Source organism: Ovis canadensis, chromosome 3 (genome assembly GCF_042477335.2).
Source record: "Ovis canadensis isolate MfBH-ARS-UI-01 breed Bighorn chromosome 3, ARS-UI_OviCan_v2, whole genome shotgun sequence".
Taxonomy (NCBI): Eukaryota; Metazoa; Chordata; class Mammalia; order Artiodactyla; family Bovidae; genus Ovis; species Ovis canadensis.
In genome coordinates this window covers 121,182,841-121,201,890 of record NC_091247.1, presented here as the reverse complement: position 1 = coordinate 121,201,890, position 19,050 = coordinate 121,182,841, and the positions used below count along the sequence as shown (strand labels likewise).

At 42.0% G+C, this 19,050-nt stretch overlaps 1 protein-coding gene and 1 long non-coding RNA gene across 3 annotated transcripts in view; one reads left to right on the top strand and one right to left on the bottom strand.

Moving 5' to 3' along the window:
- SYT1 (synaptotagmin 1) overlaps positions 1–19,050 on the bottom strand; it is a 631,014-nt gene that overhangs the window by 26,414 nt on the left and 585,550 nt on the right. The gene's annotated exons all lie outside the window — the stretch shown is intronic.
- Positions 12,256–17,755, top strand: LOC138437218 (uncharacterized). The gene is made up of 3 exons (XR_011255825.1): positions 12,256–12,350; positions 13,335–13,455; positions 17,492–17,755. It is a non-coding gene; the product is annotated as an uncharacterized lncRNA (long non-coding RNA).

Genomic DNA, 19,050 nt, shown 5'->3' with positions numbered 1-19,050 from the left:
CATCTCTCAGGATACCACCCCCGACACCTGCTGTTCCAGCCACACGGCCCTTTCAGCATCTTGAATACGCTGTGCTTCATGCACTTTGGGGATCGCGTGCCTCCTCTTCATGCCCCTACCCTATATCTCTGTAAGTTCAGCTCTATATCATGTCTTCATAGGAGCTCTTTGACTCTCCATTTCAAAGCATTCAAAGCATTCTCCTTTTATAATCTTCATCAAGGATGACTATCATCCATGAAAAGGATGGCAAATGAGACTCGGTGAAAACAGTCGATTTATCCAATAGCCTTTCCCCTGAGTTTCTCATCAGAAATACTCTCGCAGGTGCTGCTCCAGAGTGGATCAAATTTGACAGCTGAAATACCTGTGGTGAGCTAACCTCACAATTTGCCTTGGGTCACCAGCAGTGTGGGCATGAGCTTTCTTAGAGCAGAGGGGATAAAGTCATGAACTCTTCTTGGAGAAAGCTATTCCATATCATTCTTCAGAAAGTTATGCCCTGTTTGTAAAGCAAGTTTATCTAGCAAAAGGGGGTGAAATATGGTTTTTCTCTTGGATAACTGCCTGTGGTATGGATGAGGTTAGAACATGCTGTTCTCATTGCTCCCAGTTTGGTGTCAGGGTGGGAAGGATGATGAGGGTTAAATGCTAAGAACCGTCATCTCTAGGAGTGAAGATTAGAGAGCGAATATTCTAAAGCAAGTTTGTGATTTGCCTTGAAAGTGCATCCAAGGGAATGCAGAGTGAGTTAATTTAGTGGAATTGTTGGGCAGAGTGAGAGGTCTGCTGTTGAATCTTGAAACTATTTGGATGATTTGGATACAAGCCTAGTTTCAAAAGGGTTAATCCCTACCCAACCCACCAGAGCAGGCTGTGCAGATACTTCCAACAACTCCCAACTTGTTCGTCTGAAGACCATTTTAAAGGGACAGTTAAATTTCTTTATTGAATACATGAATAAGAGGGCAGACATTATGTTCTAAGATCATTTATGGGCTCTGATCTAAATGGAAAATCTCTCTGTGTTTTTGATACCTCTTTTAGGACATGGCATAAATGAGTCAAAGGCCATCTGCCAATGAGTAACGTTAATGCTTTTTAGGTAAAACTATTCCTAACAACTGTTAGATGGAGAGAAGTCTTACAAGATAAACTTGAATACAATGCTAGACTTTTGGAGTTAAAATTTAGCTAAGGAATAATTCATTAAAATATCAGTGTATTTATCTCTTAAAAATATTGAAAGAGAGTTAGATTTAGTCAAATGAAAGAAAATGGTGTCACGTTGGTATTTTCAATGTGCGAGTCAGAACAGTCCAAAGAATTTAGTTAGGTAACTTATATGAATTCAATATTTGCCCTCCATTCAGAGTGATGTGACTTCAGGCCAAGGACGAGTCTGTGTACAGAAATTGAAAATAAGGCCTGAATGAGTCAACTGACCTTGACTCAAGATCTTTTCTGAAAACAGACTCACTGCATATTGCTTTAAAAAAGCGAGATTCCTACGTAATCTTGCTGAAGGCCATTGTGAACACGAACAGATAAAAACTGAGTTGGAATGTAAAAAGGTTTTGGACATTCTCAGAGGGCAAATTATAGGATGAGTGAGGCTTATTGAACATTTGTTGTATGTCCAGTGCTTTGCAAGATGATCTGAAAAGATGGTGAGAAATATGGACACACTGCTATCACCTTGGAGGAAGTTACAATGAATGAGAGTTTTTTCACCTGAAAACATAAGAACAAATATTAAATTTGGAAATTTAGGTCTACTGGTCCTATCTTGGATAATGCTTGGTTTATGTTATGTTGTTTTTCCCCTCCATCTTCAATCATAGTAAAGGATTAATATTTATCACTGGAATTTTTAAGGTCCATATTAAAGTAGTATGAAAAATTTATCAAAAAAAAGGCATTAATGGACAGGTGAAGCAGTGAAATGGACAGTAATGGGCAGTGAAATGATTAATGAAAAACATTTAAACTTAAAAAGTCTATAATCACAAACATTAGTTTCATGGAAAAATGGGAAACCAAATAGAATTTACAGCGTGGACTTTGTGGCATATTTCTGAGCAAATCAAAACAACAGCTATCAAGTTTATTCAGGAAGTATTAATGGTCAATCAACTGGTTTGTAAAAATCAATCCTTACCAACCAGCTGTCAGCCACACTCCAGCACCCCTAGAAAATCCTCAAAAAACAGAGCCCAGGCAAGAAAAAGAAACTGGGCAAATGGAAGCTATGTTAACACTGCAGATAAATCAATACAAGCATGTCCATGCATTTCAAATTGTAGCAAGAGGGGAGATGTCTGTATGCTTATTCCTGCTGTTGGGCTTACTTTCTTCTGTGCTCTTAAAGTGCTTTAAGTACAGCTGTCATTCCCCATACACCTTCGCAAATCCTTATTCCAGATAATCCACACCACACACACCCACCCCCACCCCCACCCACCCACATCATATCACATCTACAACATTTGTTTGTAAAGGCACTTTCAGGAAAAGAGCATCATTCCTTTGTATGTAACCTCTCTCTATGGTTATTTGTTTTCTGGCAATGCAGAAATTCCCCTAAATAGGTCATCATGATACTGATAATCATCTCCAAGGTAACCAGCTTTCAAGGCAACTGGCTAAGAATTACATTTCTGGTTAGGGGAAATTACATTAGAAGCATGGTAGTGACGAGAAGATGCAATCTAGTGCCATTCAAATTCCATTCTAAGTACAGCATTTATCAAATGCTTTCTTCACAGTCTGAACTAAGTGTTTTATTTGGGAGATAATAACCTCTTACTATATACACACAACCTCTTACTATATACAATAAATGTACAATCCCTTACTATATACAATAAGGGCATACGTGTTTGGTTATTTCTTCACTTAGGTTTGGCAAATAGATAGCTTTAGACACTTGGGTTTTCTCATGCTGACCCGGGGCCCATATCTTAGCTGAAGTCTAGAGACAGGTTTATTCTGACTTCCTGTCTCTGTCTGCTACTATTTGTGTAGGCGTTTGATATACTAAGAGGAGAGATTGGATTCTTATGGCCTTGTGCAAGAAAAATCTTGAGCATAAGGTATCATGAAATCGAAGAACTCTCCTGACAAGTGTGTTTCCTAGATGTGAAGGAATCCATTTTTTTTAGTGTCCAGGGGTAAGACTAACCAACTTCTTAGAAGTGCACTCAAATTCAAGTCCTTGAATGCTTTTTAGTGAAGAGGAGCTGGCGCACCACCCAACTGAACCACTTCAGCTCGATGTTGTTTTTATCTGAGCCTTAAAATACTTGGATGATTTTGAGGAAGGAGCTCTTCATGGCAATCTTATATTTGCAGGTCACAGGTAGAGTATTTAATTAGAGTGAAAAAGAAAAGGTTGAGGCCTCCAGCTGAATGCAATAGAGTGAAAACAGAGCATGCAATCATCCCTTCTTTCTCTCACAACTAAAAAAGTGAATGCTGGACAGATTTCTCTGGTGGTCCAGTGGTTAAGAATCTGCCTTGTGGGGCAGGGAACGCAGACTCGATCCCTGGTCGGGGGAACTAAAACCCCACATGCTGCAGAGTGGCTGGGCCCATGAGCCACAGCTAAGACCCAGCACAGCCAAAGATAAATAAATAGTTTTTAACAAGTGAGTGCCAACTCTAAGAAACACTAGCTTTATCCTCCCCCAAATAAACCAGCTACCAAATTAGGGAGAGGTGTGCCACCTAATAGTATGGACACAGAAAACAAAACAAATTCATGTGTGTGTGCACACACGTGCAAAATGCAGGCCAAGAAAAGAGAGATTCTGGAGCAACGCCGGGTAGCTCCCAACCTTGACCTACCTCCCTGCCGCTCTGAAGCTTCATTGGCAAATTCAATGAATCGCAAGCCTTCGTTACGGCCCTCAAGTCTAGAGAAAGTCGAGCTGAATTACTGTTCTTATTTTCTCTCCTCTTTGGACTGAGGGGTAGGGGAATGGCCGTTAGGCAGAAGTGGGCAAGTTCTTTTGGGTGGGACATTGTATCAGTCAAGATACTACAATGACTATAAACTCAAGAGAAAGGGAATTTTTTCCTCACTTGTTCCCAGTGCCTGGATTAGAATAATGCCTGGCAGAGAAGACGTAATCAAAAGGTGTCAAATGATTGTGGGGAAAAAAAAAATCCCAGTGTTCCCCTTCAGGGTGGATATGAGTCCTGATTGTAGAGAGGGGTTCAAACAGTTCAAAGCACCTATCGAATTCCAGAGGAGAAAGGAGAATGCAGGAGTTAATTCACACAGGCGCCATGCAGCTTTCAGAGGGCCGCCCTTTCCCTTCAGTCTACAGGAAAGTGAGTGGTAGTCAACACCGAGTTCTCAAGCCACAGCTCAGTGGGGAAATAAATCAGAGTCGTGGAAACGGAGTCAAGGAGAAGTCATGTGCTCTAGATCAGAACAAAGAGAGGCTCTGGATAGAACAAGATAGGGGAACAAAACTGCAGTAAATATGCAGACGTGCTAAGGCAACGCGCCCAAACAAAAGCAAACAAAACGAATCAACCTTTAAGAGAAAGGAACCTGGCGTGCAGAGGGATGATAAAACCCCCACTCTTAAAGAAAACAAAATCCAAAGCACAAAACAGAATTCCTCAGACAGGCTCTGTGCTATGAATCAAGTTAATGAGAACATGCACTCAGAAAAATATGGACTAAAGATGGGATGATAGAGCAACAGGAAAGCTACAGAATTACAAAGGTTGAGGACAAAAACAGTATTATACACAACAAGTAAAGATGATATAACAGGGGATGCGGTAAACATGGCTGCAAAAAAGATTAGTGACCTGGAAGAAAGGCTTGTAAATAAATACAAGGGGAGCAAAGGAATTAGAAGGTAATAGATCGGAGTTCCAAAGCACTTAACATAATTGAGGGTCCCTGAAAAAGAGCCTCCAATAAATGGAACAGGAGGAGAATCTGCAAATATCATACAAGGAAGTATCACTGAAGACAAGCCCACAGATTGAAAGAGTATACCACATTCTCGGACATATTGATAATGGAATGTTTAACATTGCAAGCATATCCCTGAACGAATAATTGAAGTTCAAGAACACAGACATTCCTCACACATTGAAGCAGGAAAAAAAAAAAAAAAAACAAATCACAGACAAGGAAGCAAAAATTATGCTGCCCTCAAAGATCTCCACGATACATTCAACACAGAAGCAATGTGTATGCCAACCAACATGTCAAGACATATTCTATTGTGAAAGAGTGTCAGTCGAGGATAACAGGTAATTGGGTCTCATGAATCTCTGGTTTCAGTGATTTGGGATGATGGGGTAGCCAGCCTTAGAATATCTATCCTTGCATCTTCTAAAGCATGTCTTCTGAATTCTAACCCTGTCCGGTGTTTCACGGAAAGGGGAACCGCAGTCAAACCACTCAGAAACGCAGAGCCTGCCAGTCTCGCCTGAGAGCTTTATAGTAAAGTGTGAGAGTGTTAGTCGGTCAGTCATGTCCTACTCTTTGCAACCCCATGGACTGTAGCCCACCAGGCTCCTCTGTCCATGGAATTCTCCAGGCAAGAATACCAGAGTGGGTAGCCATTCGTTTCTCCAGGGGATCTTCCCGACCCAGGGATCCAACTCAGGTTTCCCCACATTGCAGGCAGGTTCTTTACCATCTGAGCCACCAGGCAAACCCAGAGATTTATAACACACATCAGCAAATAAATGACTCTAAGAAATTTCCGCATTAGAGAAACCTGATTTTCCTTTAAAAAACATTCTGTAACCCAACATTTTTACTGACATAAATCTTACTCCCCAGAACACCTATTAACATCTTGCTAAAAGAGATCCCATTTGGAGAAATCTATGATAATGGAGGGGGAAAAGATTTAATAACTCAAAACCATAGCCAATCCAAAGCAAATCATATTTATTTGCCTACTTTCCCCCTTAGGAACAGTAATACAACTTTATCATTCATTCATTCATTTTAAAGTATTGACATTTAAAAATCCAGGTACAGGAAGAAAAAAATACTCCCAGCAGAGGGGTGACAGTCAGACTACTTTGAAAGTACTAATAATAAACTCTCTCCTAAAGCAGCCATTTTCAATCCTTAAGCACAGCTCAATTTCACATCTGCTTTGTTGAAAGGAATGCATCTCTGAAGGCTGCGTTCCCACTGTGGAACTCTGGACGTGGCAGGACTAGCTCAGTACAAATGATAGACATTCGAGGAGGTGTACTGAATCCAAACACTCTTTTTCTTCCTTTGGGAACTAAGAACGATGTAACTAAGAAGGCAAAGGAGTACACATCTTCTATTCCAGAAGAAAGACAAAGCCACCGCTGCTTTGCAATACTTTTCCCTACTTCTCAGTAATTTTCCAATTTACATAAACAGTTTCTGACAGTGTGCAATGCCTTCTAATTAGGTTATATACGACGCTGGAGAATGGTTGGAAGACTTTGCTGTCTACTCACATCCTCTCTTATGCCACTTTGAACTGGAGCAAGTATTTATATTCAAGTCTGAGTTGTCTCTATTTTCCTCCCACCCTATTAGGAGAGAGATAGGTGCCGGAATGTGGAGTGAAAGGTGGGAGGGAGCTTTCGGCTTTCAAGTAGTGTTATATATGTCTGTACTTGTAAGATATCACCAGGGAGCTGATGAAGATAAGGTTAAGGAGTAACTAACTTAGGGAAGGTCAAAGGATTTCAAGGAGTGAAGGAAGGGACCCACTAACTGGAATGCAGCCGAAACAACAGGAATCATCAGGATATGCTGCCCCCTGCAGGACATTTTGGGAACAACACACCAGTTAAAATGGTAAACAAAATCAGTGTTGACAGAGGGGTGTTATTTGGTAATGTCTAGAAAAGTTGGAGAAGGAAATGGCAACCCACTCCAGTGTTCTTGCCTGGAGAATCCCAGGGACAGAGGAGCCTGGTGGGCTTCTGTCTATGGGGTCGCACAGAGTCAGACACGACTGAAGCGACTTAGCAGCAGCAGCAGCCGCAGAAAAGTTGAAGAGGCACATTCCCTATATCCCAGAAATCTCACTCTTACATAAACGACCTAGAGATATTCGTCCATTTTTGTATCAGGAGACATGTATAGGAGCGTCCCCTGTTGCACTGTTTGTGACAGTAAGAAATTGGAAACAACCCAGATGCTCATTAACAGCAAAGTATAAACCTTGATAGGAGTATAGTCCTACCATGGAATCCTGTACAGCAATTTAAAGGTAGCAAGTTTACATTAATCAATATGAATACATCTCAAGAATATTAATTTGGATACATTTCTGCATAAGGATACTTAATATGACGTATGTGTGTATTAGTCTCTCCGTCCTGTCTGACTCTTTGTGACCCCATGGACTGTAGACCACCAAGCTCCTCTGTCTATGGAATTCTCCAGGCAACAATACTGGAGTGGGTAGCCATTCCCTTCTCCAGGGGATCTTCCCCACCCAGGGATCCAACCCCGGTCTCCCGCATTGCAGGCAGATTCTTTACCGTCTGAGCCACCAGGGCAGCCCACATAATATGATTCCATTTATATATATATAAAGTTTGAAAACACATAAAATGCATAGAGTATGATGTCATTTATATAACTCAAGACATGCAAAAACAAACTATATGTGTAATAAAAACATACTTAAGAATAATGAACATAAAACATGAAACTAGGCTGAGAATCACAAACATCAAATTTAAGAAATTTGATTAACTGTTACCTCTGAGGACAGAATGGGAGCAAAAGGACCGGAAAGGGTGCTCAAGGTGGGGTGACTATATGTGCTAAGCTTGGTTTCTCTTGTGTACTGGGTATGTAAGTATTCATTGTATTATACGTAACGTCGTAAGGCCTGAAATATTTCATAAAAACAACCGAGGAGCTCTGATCCAGATTTGACTAAGATGTCTGCAGCCCCTGCCGTGAGGGCCCCTTCACATTTGGTAGCATGACTGCTAACACTGAGCCAGTCTGTGCTTCCAAAGGTAACTGAATCCCACGGACCTGAGATGCCCCATGTTACCTTCAGAGGCAGCCCATGTGACCCCGCCTGACTTGCCTGTTAATCAAGCTCCCACCTGACCGCGCCCAGATGGCGTGAGCTCATCATCACGACTGAGGGGTTCATTCAGAGAGGGTGCAGGTAGAGGAGAGGAAAGCAAGGCAGGCTGGGCAGACTTAGGAAAAAGGGGACTTGGTGGGTTTGGAGCTGTGGGTTCCAAACGACGTCAGTTTCCTTCTGTTGAAGGAAACCTTCTCTCTGAACTTGATGAACACTGAGTGATGTGGGCGGAAATAAAGACATCCTCAGTTGTAGCACTGTGAGTGCCTGCTGCGTGAGGAAGAAGGTGAAACATCCTGGATTGCTTGTATTTGGCTATCATGGATAAGACTCAGAGGTCAGTAAGTTGGGTGCTTGAGGTGAGGCTGCTGCTGCTGCAGCTGCTGCGTTGCTTCAGTCGTGTCTGACTCTGTGCAACCCCATAGACGGCAGCCCACCAGGATCTGCCATCCCTGGGATTCTCCAGGCAAGAACACTGGAGTGGGTTGCCATTTCCTTCTCCAGTGCATGAAAGTGAAAAGTGAAAGTGAAGTCACTGAGTCGTGTCCAACTCTCAGCGACCCCATGGACTGCAGCCTACCAGGCTCCTCCGTCCGTGGGATTTTCCAGGCAAGAGGACTGGAGTGGGATGCCATCGCCTTCTCCAAAGGTGAGGCTTGAGGTCCCATTTGGAGGCCCCTGGAGGGCATTTCAAGCATCCAGTGAGGTGACATCCTCTGTCAGTGTCTGTCAACACTGGCTTCACATTTTAATCACTGGAGAGTTTGAAATACTACTGATTCCTTGGGCCACTCCCAGAGATTCTGACTCGGTTGGTCTGGGCCGGTGCCTTTGGTGTTCACACTTTCTAGCTGTCACTTTCCCGTGAGTCTTACACTCATCCAGCACTGAGGACTGCTGAGCTGCAGCTGTTATGTTTGTGGTCCTGATAGACCGTTGAGCAACTTTCTGGGCCACCGGTTACTGTGGTTGGGATGGCCAGTGCAGGCCTCTCCCATGGACACGTAACCAAGCAATCACGATAGTATGAGATGTGGAAGGCCGTACCCTCTATACTCAGGGTGTAAACTGAGGACAGAGGGAGCTCCATGCAGTCCAGCTCTGGAAGGGAGGAGTGTTTCCACAGAGGGAGGGATGACTAATGTTTTCAGAGCCTTGTTGTCAGCATGGGTTTTGAGCAGCCTCAGCATGACCTGAGAGCTTGATAAAAATGCAGAACTTCAGGCCCCATCCTGTTTGCTGTAGAACTTTGCTGCAGAAGACCAGCAGCAAATCTTATTTTAACAAGGTCCCCCGGAGATTCATATGGGCACGAAGGCCCGAGAAGCACCATGTTGGAGGATGAAATACCAGTTCTCCTGGCTGGAGGCTGGAGCATGACCGTCCTGTGAGAGTACCGCCTGTGTGTGAAAGGCGCGGGCTGTCTCAGCTCAGGCCGACGGTGAACGAGGAGCAAACGCTGGCGTCCAGAGAGGCAGGCCTGAGCCTGGTCACGAAGGGGCTTGTGGAGTTTTCTCAGGAATTTGGGTTTCATCCTGAAGGTGGTGAGAGGCTAATTAAAGCCAATTAAGGTTTTTCAGCAGGAGAGTGGCACAGTGAGAGTTTTGGTTTAGGAAGACAGCACCGGCAGGAGTGGGGAGGATGGAAGGAAGGTCAGGGCAGGAGCCCAGGGCCCCGGGTGTGGGAGGCTATTACCATCACAGAGAAGTGGTGAGACCTGAACCCAGGCAGCCCCGGAGTCGGGGGGGAGGGGGGGGGGCGCGGGGGAGATGGAGGTGGGGACAGGGGTTATCTGCGAGGCCTGAGCAACAGGACTTATCACCACTGACAACTCCCGTTTCCTTGAAAAGCCCTTTAGAAATATGCTGTATATCACTGGAAGAAGAAAAACCAATACATAAACAAACCTCAGATCAAAATTTTCAAATACCTGATCCTAAATCAAAAATTCAAGAAAACAGGATTAGGAGGAAAACACAGGTATCCATGATGAATCATAGAAGCAGGTAAGACCGGATGAAAATGTTTCTTGTTCCATTTTTTTTGTGCTGCCTCAAATTGTGTTACATGGACACTTTTAATGACTGATACTTGATGCACACTTTATAATTTGATGGCTGATAATTGATACACACTTTATAATTTAATTTAAATTTAAAAATGCATTGCTGTCGTACAATTTCGCAGGAAACAAAGCACAGAAAATATGTACACGCACACACACACACATACTTACACACACATACACACATATCTCTCCAGATTTTTGTTGTAGTTTTGTTGTTTATGACTACAAAGTATGGTTTCCTTACTGGCCACAAAAGAGCTGTTCATGTCGCATTTCATTGAAGGTGTAATTGTTTTCTAGAGCATATCAAACCTTTTCTACCTCTGTTTATCAGTAGCACATTGGTAAAAGAATTTGTTAGTCCCAAACTTATAAGAGCAGAAATAGATTTCCAATTGTCTGTTATTTGAAATATTAATGAGGCTGATTGTTTTTTATTCATTCTCTTAACAAAAAATTGAATTCAGTCTTTTCACTTCCATTTTCACCTTTTGGTCAATAACACTAATGGTGTATGAGAAGGCTTAGTTTATTATTAACTGCATTTAAAACAAGATATTTGACAAAACATGAAACCAAATTACCAATGCTGTAATTTTTTATACCTTTGAAAATGTGATTATCTGTTATTTTATCACGAAAGCATGAATGTAAAACCTCATATCTGTTAGGGGAAGCACACTGATTGAAACCGCCCACCCTGGCCAGGCACCATAGTAACCATTTGCATGAGTTGTTTTATGACAGGAGATCCTGATAAGGAATACGGAACTAATAAGCCACCACCAACAGGAAGAGTTCGGGAAAGGTCTAAAGAGACACTGCGTGTCCGTCCACTTCCCGGAATCCCTCTCGCTAGCATCCATCTTGGCTGAGCGATGCGTGCGCCACCAGGAAAGACTCTGAATTAGAATGATTGGCCAAAGACCACCTGGAAACTAATCCCATCACCATAAAACCCGAGACTGCGAGCCACGCGGCAGAGCTGTTCTCCTGGGTTCCCTTACCCCGCTGCTCTCCACCCAGGTGCCCTTTCCCAATAAACTCTCTTGCTTTGTCAGCACATGTGTCTCCTCGGACAATTCATTTCTGAGTGTTAGACAAGAGCCCAGTTTCGGGCCCTGGAAGAGGTCCCTCTTCCTGCAACAAATCTACTTAGAAGAGGAGTCATAAATATAAACATCAGATGCTAAGGACAATGACTGTTCATGTTTCTGAGCAGTACCGGGTTGGCCAAAAAGTTCTTTTTGAGTTTTTCTGTTTGATGATATGGGAAAACGCAAACAAACTTTTTGGCCAACCCAGTGTTTGAACATGAGAGGAAAAAAGCAAAGGAGTTGGACTTTTTGGCTTTGCCCTCAGCCTTGTTGCTGTCTCCTCTTTCAGGCGAGTGTCTGCCAGGAGACCAGAGTGATCAGGGAACCACTTCTTCAACTTCCTGACCTTGCCTCTGCTTTGTTTCTTTCTGTCTTTGTGACAACAGCAGCTCAGACTTAACCTTCACAATTCCCTCCTTCTCATTAGTTTACTTTCTCAATAGAATATTCCCTAGGTTTGGAATGAAAATCCTTTAGTATCTATTCACACTCCAGAAAACTAACACACAGATGATTTGTAGTGTGAATGGCCCTGACTGCCATTCCAACGGAGCTGTACTGCTTATGCAAACCGCCTGGAGACCTTCAAAGTTCAGAGAAAGCGGAATTTGCATGCATGGCTGGGATCCGGATTGCAGATAGGCTGAGGCTGGCAGAACGAGTTGTATGGTGGCATAGCTCAGCACTTTCTACAAAGAAACCCCAAAATGTCCAGACTGTCTCTTCCATTGACTGTTAACTGGAACATCCGGGGAGGGCAGTTTGGCAACATTTATCAGCGTTTCAGATGCACATCCCCTTCCACTCAGGGATTCTGCTTGGAAGTTTTCAGGCTGTAAATTCTCTTGCCTAAGTATCCAAGATAGCTATATATACATGCTCAGTCGTGTCCGACTCTTTGCAACCTCAGGGACTCTAGCCTTCCTGGGTCCTCTGTCCATGGGATTATCCCAGCAAGAATATTGGAACAGTTTCAGTACTTTGCCATTTCCTCCTCCAGGGAATCTTCCCGACCCAGGGATCGAACCTGCATCTCCTGCATTGGCAGTTGGGTTCTTTACCACCGTATCACCTGGGAAGCCCAAGTATTCAAAGGTACATGTGAAAGGAGATTCAAAATAATATTGTTTGTGAAGGCAAACAATCTCTATGTATCTACTACTAGGGAATGATTTAAAAATTACTGTCCATTCACACACGAAAATGGTAGGCAATTGCTCTGTGCTCATGCGGACACGCCTCAGTGGTAAAGCCAAGGAATTTCTTGGTGGGGCTTTACTGTTCCCTACCTCACAGCACTCCCCTTTCTTAGACATGGGCCCTTGATGTTCCATTTTATCTAAATATCTTACAACAGAGCTTCCAGACCTTTTGTCAGCCAGATGGCCTTTGTCAAGCTCCTTCTAAATCTACATTATAGAGATATAACTATAAACATAATTACATTTTAAAAAGTAAAAAATGTATGATGATATTTATACATAATATAGAATCTATGCATATATGCACATGGAAAATTTCTGGAAGGATTTACCTGAAACAGTGGTTATCTCTGGTTAGAAGGGTTGGCTATGGGGTTGGAGAGGGACTTTACACTCCAGGTCTGTTTTTACTGTTTTTTTCATGAACACATTACTTTTATAAATTAAAAAATGAATTTAAACAACCTATTCAAGATACACAAGTACATAGAATGAAAAACTGGGAAAGGCCATGGGAAAAGGGCGGTTATCTAGGTCCTTTGTGAGCAGACACCCTAACCAGATGCCGCAGATAAGCACAGCCCCTGTGTTTCCTGTGGTGGTCGAGACATCAGAGATGTGTCCGTATTGCCCATCACTGTATCCCTGCTGAAGACAGGGTTCCCCTACAGCCCGGCTGCCACTTGGTTCTTTAGGACCCTGGAGGTTTTGCCGTAAGGCTGGCAGGGGTAGCGAGCATCACGGCCTGCGAGAAGCCTCCTGTGATTCTTGCAGCCCTCACTGTCTTCTTTTCACTCCTATTATAAAAAATTCATTGCTTTAGGGTTGGTGCCTATCTGCCCTTTATTCATACTGACAGCATCCCTTTTCTTTCCAGGCCATTGATGGTAGGAAGAGGTCTTCAGCGTAATCACAGCTGCTCCCGTCATAGTGTGCCCTGTTGCCCTGCAGACTGACTGACAGCAAATGAAGGTTTTACTTCTGTGCCAGTTTGGCAGGTAGGGCTTCTTTGTGTGGCAAAGAGAGATCACACAGCATGTGCCAGGTTGCATATAGGGGGACAGTCCTGCACAGCAGACACAGCTGTCCTGGGAGAGTCTTGATTCAGGACAGAGTCTTGACCTCCTAGCATGAAGTATGTGTTCGCAGCCTGTCAACAAACACGCAATGAGTGTGCATGCACGTGCGCGCGCGCACACACACACACAGACACACATACTCAGAGTCTTCATCTGCAGCCACTTCCTGCTACATACCCATACTCCAGCTTCACCAAATTATCTGTCTTCCTGGAATGCACAATGTGTTTTTTATACCATGATAATAATTTATCCCAACTATGGTTCAATGGCATCCAGAATGCAATTAACCCATATTCATTTTCTCCTTCCTTTGCATTTTGCTTAATGATGCTTAACTCTAAATAGCTTCTTCCATAGAAGGAGAAAAAAGACTCCAGTGAGACAGTTGGGAGGATGGGCAACTGCCACCATGTCTTACAGTCTGATGGGTCTGTAGTGTTCCGTGTTATTGGCTGCTAAATTTTCACAGGGGTGTGCTCTGTATGAGTCACTGTACAACATCTAGCCTAAACTGTGAACAAAAACGAGTATTCGTTTTCCTTACATGTATGGAAGAGAATTGTTAGGCTCACAGAGAAAAAGAGAGAGTTGTGGTTCAGTGTTTAATTTTTGGCTCTGCTGGTTGAAGATGAAGTCTATTTTCATTCTTCCTATTTTCGTTGCACCTTAGTATTCAGGCATGTGATGGTCTGAAGTTTTGTCTCCACGATCTAACTGGGAATTCTGTGGTGTTCAAGCGACTTCTTATATTAACTCTTGATTTACTAACTGGCTTCTAGACACAAAGAGAGGATTAAAAATCTGCAGAGATAAACTGTTCCAGAACAATGGATATAACTCACAAGCAAGAAAGTACCTCAGTCCCATTCATAGAGAATTTGTGTCTAAGATATGTGGAGTTCTCTGCTTAGCAAACATCAGGAAATGATCTGGCTACTTATATCGCCCTGGCTTTTGAGGCAGTGAAATGCCGTACGCCCTCAGATGCTTAAAGCCATAGCGTTGCTGGCAGCTCAGTTACAAATTTAGATAGGAAAGTATTTTGCGTGAAAATAATTAGCAGATAGATCTTGTGGTTCACTGACTACTTAATTAAATTGGAGATCCTCTGAATAATTTTACCTGCCTCTCCACGGAGACAAGAGCTTGACAGTCAACTCAAGGGAATGCCTCGGCTAGGAGAAAACTCACAAGTTACATGGGAAGGATTGTCTATCAAGATCAAGGCAAAATGAACCAAGATCAGGGTGGCTTCTTTCTTAAACAATGGGAAAACAAACTGAGGTACCTTATCTGAAGTGGTCAGGTGGCATCTTCACTGAGTGCCACTGAAATGGAAGGAAACCTCTTCTCTAAAGTTGCCGTTCATAAGCATACATGACTCATCCATGGCTAGGGTCTTGTTCCTTTCAGACCAAAGTTAGTATTTCCAAATTTGAGTTCACGAACCTCTTTCTCTCATGTCCTATCTTTTCACAGTAATAAAGAAGGCTACATCTAAGGCAGGGGGAAATGTTCCAATACAATGGTAATCCAAATAAAAGAAATCCAAATAAAAATGAGACTCCTGAGTTGGTTCTATCAGATTGGCAAAGACTTAGAAAAATTATATAATGTTCATTGTTGGTCAAAGTGTGCAGTCATCTACTAGGATGGGAGGGCAATAACAATGTAGAATATTAACACTCTTTCTAAAGGGGAGTTTGGCATGCCAAAGCCTTAAGATATGCATATCTTTGAGTGGAAAATACGCCTTCTAAGGTATATTTTGGATGTAATTGAGGATATGAGAAAAGAGGTAGTGTCAAAGATAATAACTGTGGTGGTGGTTTAGTCACGAAGTTGTGTCTGATTCTTGTGGCCCCCATGGACTATATAGCTCGCCAGGCTCCCCTGTCCATGGGACTTCCCAGGCAAGGATACTGGAGTGGGTTGTCATTTCCTTCTCCAGGGGATCTTCCCAACCCAGCAGTCAAACTTGGGTCTCCTGCACTGCAGGTGGATTCTTTACCAACTGAAGTATGAGTGAAGTCCTATTAATTGCAGTGTGGCTTATAATACAGAAAAATGAGAAATGACTAAAGAATTTAACAGTTGGATGTTAGTTAAATAAACTATGGTAAAAATCACATAAAGAAATAATCTATAGTCATTTAAAACAACGTTGAAAAATTATTGATGCAGAATAATGTTCGCAACATCATGTTGTTAACAAAAGTAGATTAAAAATTAGCATGTTTTGTATATTCCAACTTCATAATGCAAAGTATATAGGTATACAGATGTGCATAAAGATAGGCCTAGAATTATGTACTAAAAAAATTAACTCCATTATTTCTGAGTGGTGAAATTCAAGATAGTTTAAATTTTTTTCTAATTATCTGCATTTTCAAAAATTCTATAATTTATATTTACGTTAGTGAAAAACAAAGGCTACTTCTAATTAAATTAATTGATATGAGTGTTCACGGGGAAGCTAAGTCTCCTACGACTGACAATGATAGCGAGTCAAGGAGCCTGGGAATCCATGATGGATACTGTGTGTTGCCTACTCCAGCATCCACTTCACCCCGCGCCCTTAGTTTTAGCATCCCAAATTGTAGGTGGGCACACTGCCAGAATAAAAAACTACTTTTCCCAGCTCCCTGGCAGGTAAGGTGCTCAAGACTAGATTCAGATCATTGAGACGTAAGTGGAAATACCACGTGGGACTTGAAGAATTTTCACTGAAGGGCCTGAGTTTCCTTTCTTTCCCCCCTTTTCCTTCTCACATGGATGTAGCTGTGGCCACAGGGGTCCATGACATGGAAGCCACGTGCAGAGGATGGTAGAGGAGAAAGACAGCTGTAGGTTCCTGCGACACATGGAGGCGTCGTGTCAACTCTGGACTGACGGCTTTCATTCTGTTTCATATTATGGAATCATACATTTCTACTTCCTTTAAAGCTCTGCTATTCAGGGGTTTCAGTTATTTGTTGCTGTGCCCAAGCCTAACTATTATATAGACTAATTGTGTTTGTGGTTGTTGCTAACTGATCAGAACCCTTTATGGAAGGGCTTCTTACAACTGGTTGTCCAGAAAAAGAAAGAATAGGGAACCTCATTAAAACCATACTTTTGATGTAATTTCTTGAATTTCTAGATGACTCTCTCATTAGTTGATTTCTTTTGGATGCAGCAGATAAGCCTATCTGGACATGATCTCAAAGGTTGATACAGCCAATTATAATAGCAATAGCTGCCAAATAGAATTCTTAATTATACGAGTTAAACATTAGATGGATGTTAATGATGATGAGAATAATGACATTTTCACACCAGAGCAAATGTGGCTTTTTAAAGTACAGAAGCTTTTAATAAATGCATTTAGGAAAAAGAGCCAATTACTAAAGGAAAGTTTATCATCTGGGATGTATTGTTAAAGGAATTTTTGCCAAATGAATATTTCTGTGAACCAACTTATGAGTTTGAGAGAAAAACTGCATTGACCTCTGAAATGATACATGGATTCTTTAGCATCAAGTCTTATTGCTACAAAAATTAAGAGGAACAGTATAATTTCTACCATCAATGGATGTCATCTATTATTCTCTTTTGGGGATTTGTACCTTATTTTCCCAGATTTCATCATTATGTGGCCAATTTAGAGAGGAATGTGATTGGGTGCTTCAAGGATTTAAACCTTGATGATGATGAAAAGTTTCTTTTGTCAGTTCTGCTTCTATACAAAAACACTCAGGCATTTTGAAATGATTTTTGAAATGGTCTGGCAATATAGGCAATTAAAAAACATAAAGTTAATTCTTTCCATCCTCCAACTGTAAGACATTATTAGAAATGAAAGTGGCCTGAGTAGAAAAGAAGGAAAAAATTTTTTAAGGGGGACATCCTCTTTTTCTTTCTTTTATTTTTCTCCTTATCAATGCAAATGTTCATGTTTTCATCTCTGCAGGAATTTTTCCTCACTGCATTCCGCAAGCCCAGAGAAACTTGCTGGAACTCATACAAAACCCTCTCCTGTTGCCATATTAGGAATCAAAACGCGTAGCAGAGCCCCACTGCCAAGTCGAGATAATCAACAGGGAATGTCTGTGCCTTCAAGCCAAATGAGTGCAGAGAAATGATCAAGGCAGCAATGAATAATAAAACTGAGCACTGGCTTTAGATTATGGTCTTGTTATATCCCACTCACTAATAAAGCTGTGCTGGAAATTTCTGTACCTCTTGGCTAGTCAAGTACCAGAGTCTAGTTCTAATTTTACTGTGGATATAATACACTCTAGGTCACAAGTGTAGCAAAATGAAATAATATATCTCTGTCTTGTTGACTGCATCAAAAATTGTTGTGGTTTGCACACGTCTTCAATCTTCTACCTTAATACCAAACTGATTCTGCAATAGTTTAAGTTTTAGATTTTTCTTTTACCAACTTTTGGAAAGGGCCTGTCAGTATGTGGAAGTTACCAGAAAACTATCCGGCTATTGCTTTCACTCCAATTGAAACTGGTTGTGAGATAAGTATCTGCCTAACTTATACCCAGCACTTGGTCTATCACACACTTGACTGGAAATAAATTTTTAATTAATATAATTAAGAGCTCCTTCAAATCACAACACAGTGGTTCTGGGATCCTATGAGGGACAGGATGGGGATTATATAGAGAGGGCTGAGCAATTATCTAGTGAATTAAACAGACTATTGTGGAACGAACTGCCTGCATTATGAAGACAGTAATGATCACACCTGATAATGTAATGCTAGTACGATGAGAAATTTGACCTTGCGGCCACATTTCAGAAATTTTAAGGGAGGCAGGTGTAAGAAGTGAGGAGATCAGAGAACAGAAGCTTTCATAAATCAAGACAATAGATAACAAGAGCCTGGGTGAGAGCAAAATTGTAGACTCAGGATAAAGCAAAGAATTCAGAGCTATTACAATGTAATTTGTGTGCTGTAACACCCTGGGAAATTATAATTATCAGGGAAATAATGGACCCATGGTCAAATTGCGTCTGGTCATATTACCTGGATGAAAAAAAGAAAATAACAAAGGGGGAAAACGCGGTCTAGAACATTTGAAGGTACAGGGACAAATCAACAAAAATGCTTTCCTTGTATGATTATAGCATGCCATAGTTTACAGGATTTCCCTGGATCTTGTCTCATTTGACACTTTGTGAAGTCTGCAAGGAGGACCTCCTTACTCCCTTAAGCCAAGTGAGGGCACAGGTTGAATCAATTCTGCTAAATAACTTGCCCCAATTCTCTGCAAGACTGTGCACCAGATCTCAAGTCCTTTCTCAAACTCCCACTAATGTCAACCTAAGAGGTTGTTGGTGCCTTCTGGGGGTTCCTCCTTTCCTTTGCGATGAGACTTAGTAACAGCTTCCCAGTTTGTTCATTTGGTTGTCCAGCCTTCCATTTGAGCAATCTGTAATAGTCGCGGGAGCCCACAGCTTGGCTTTGGGGAGGTAAAGCTCTGCCCTGAATGGACAGAGAGATGGGGGTGG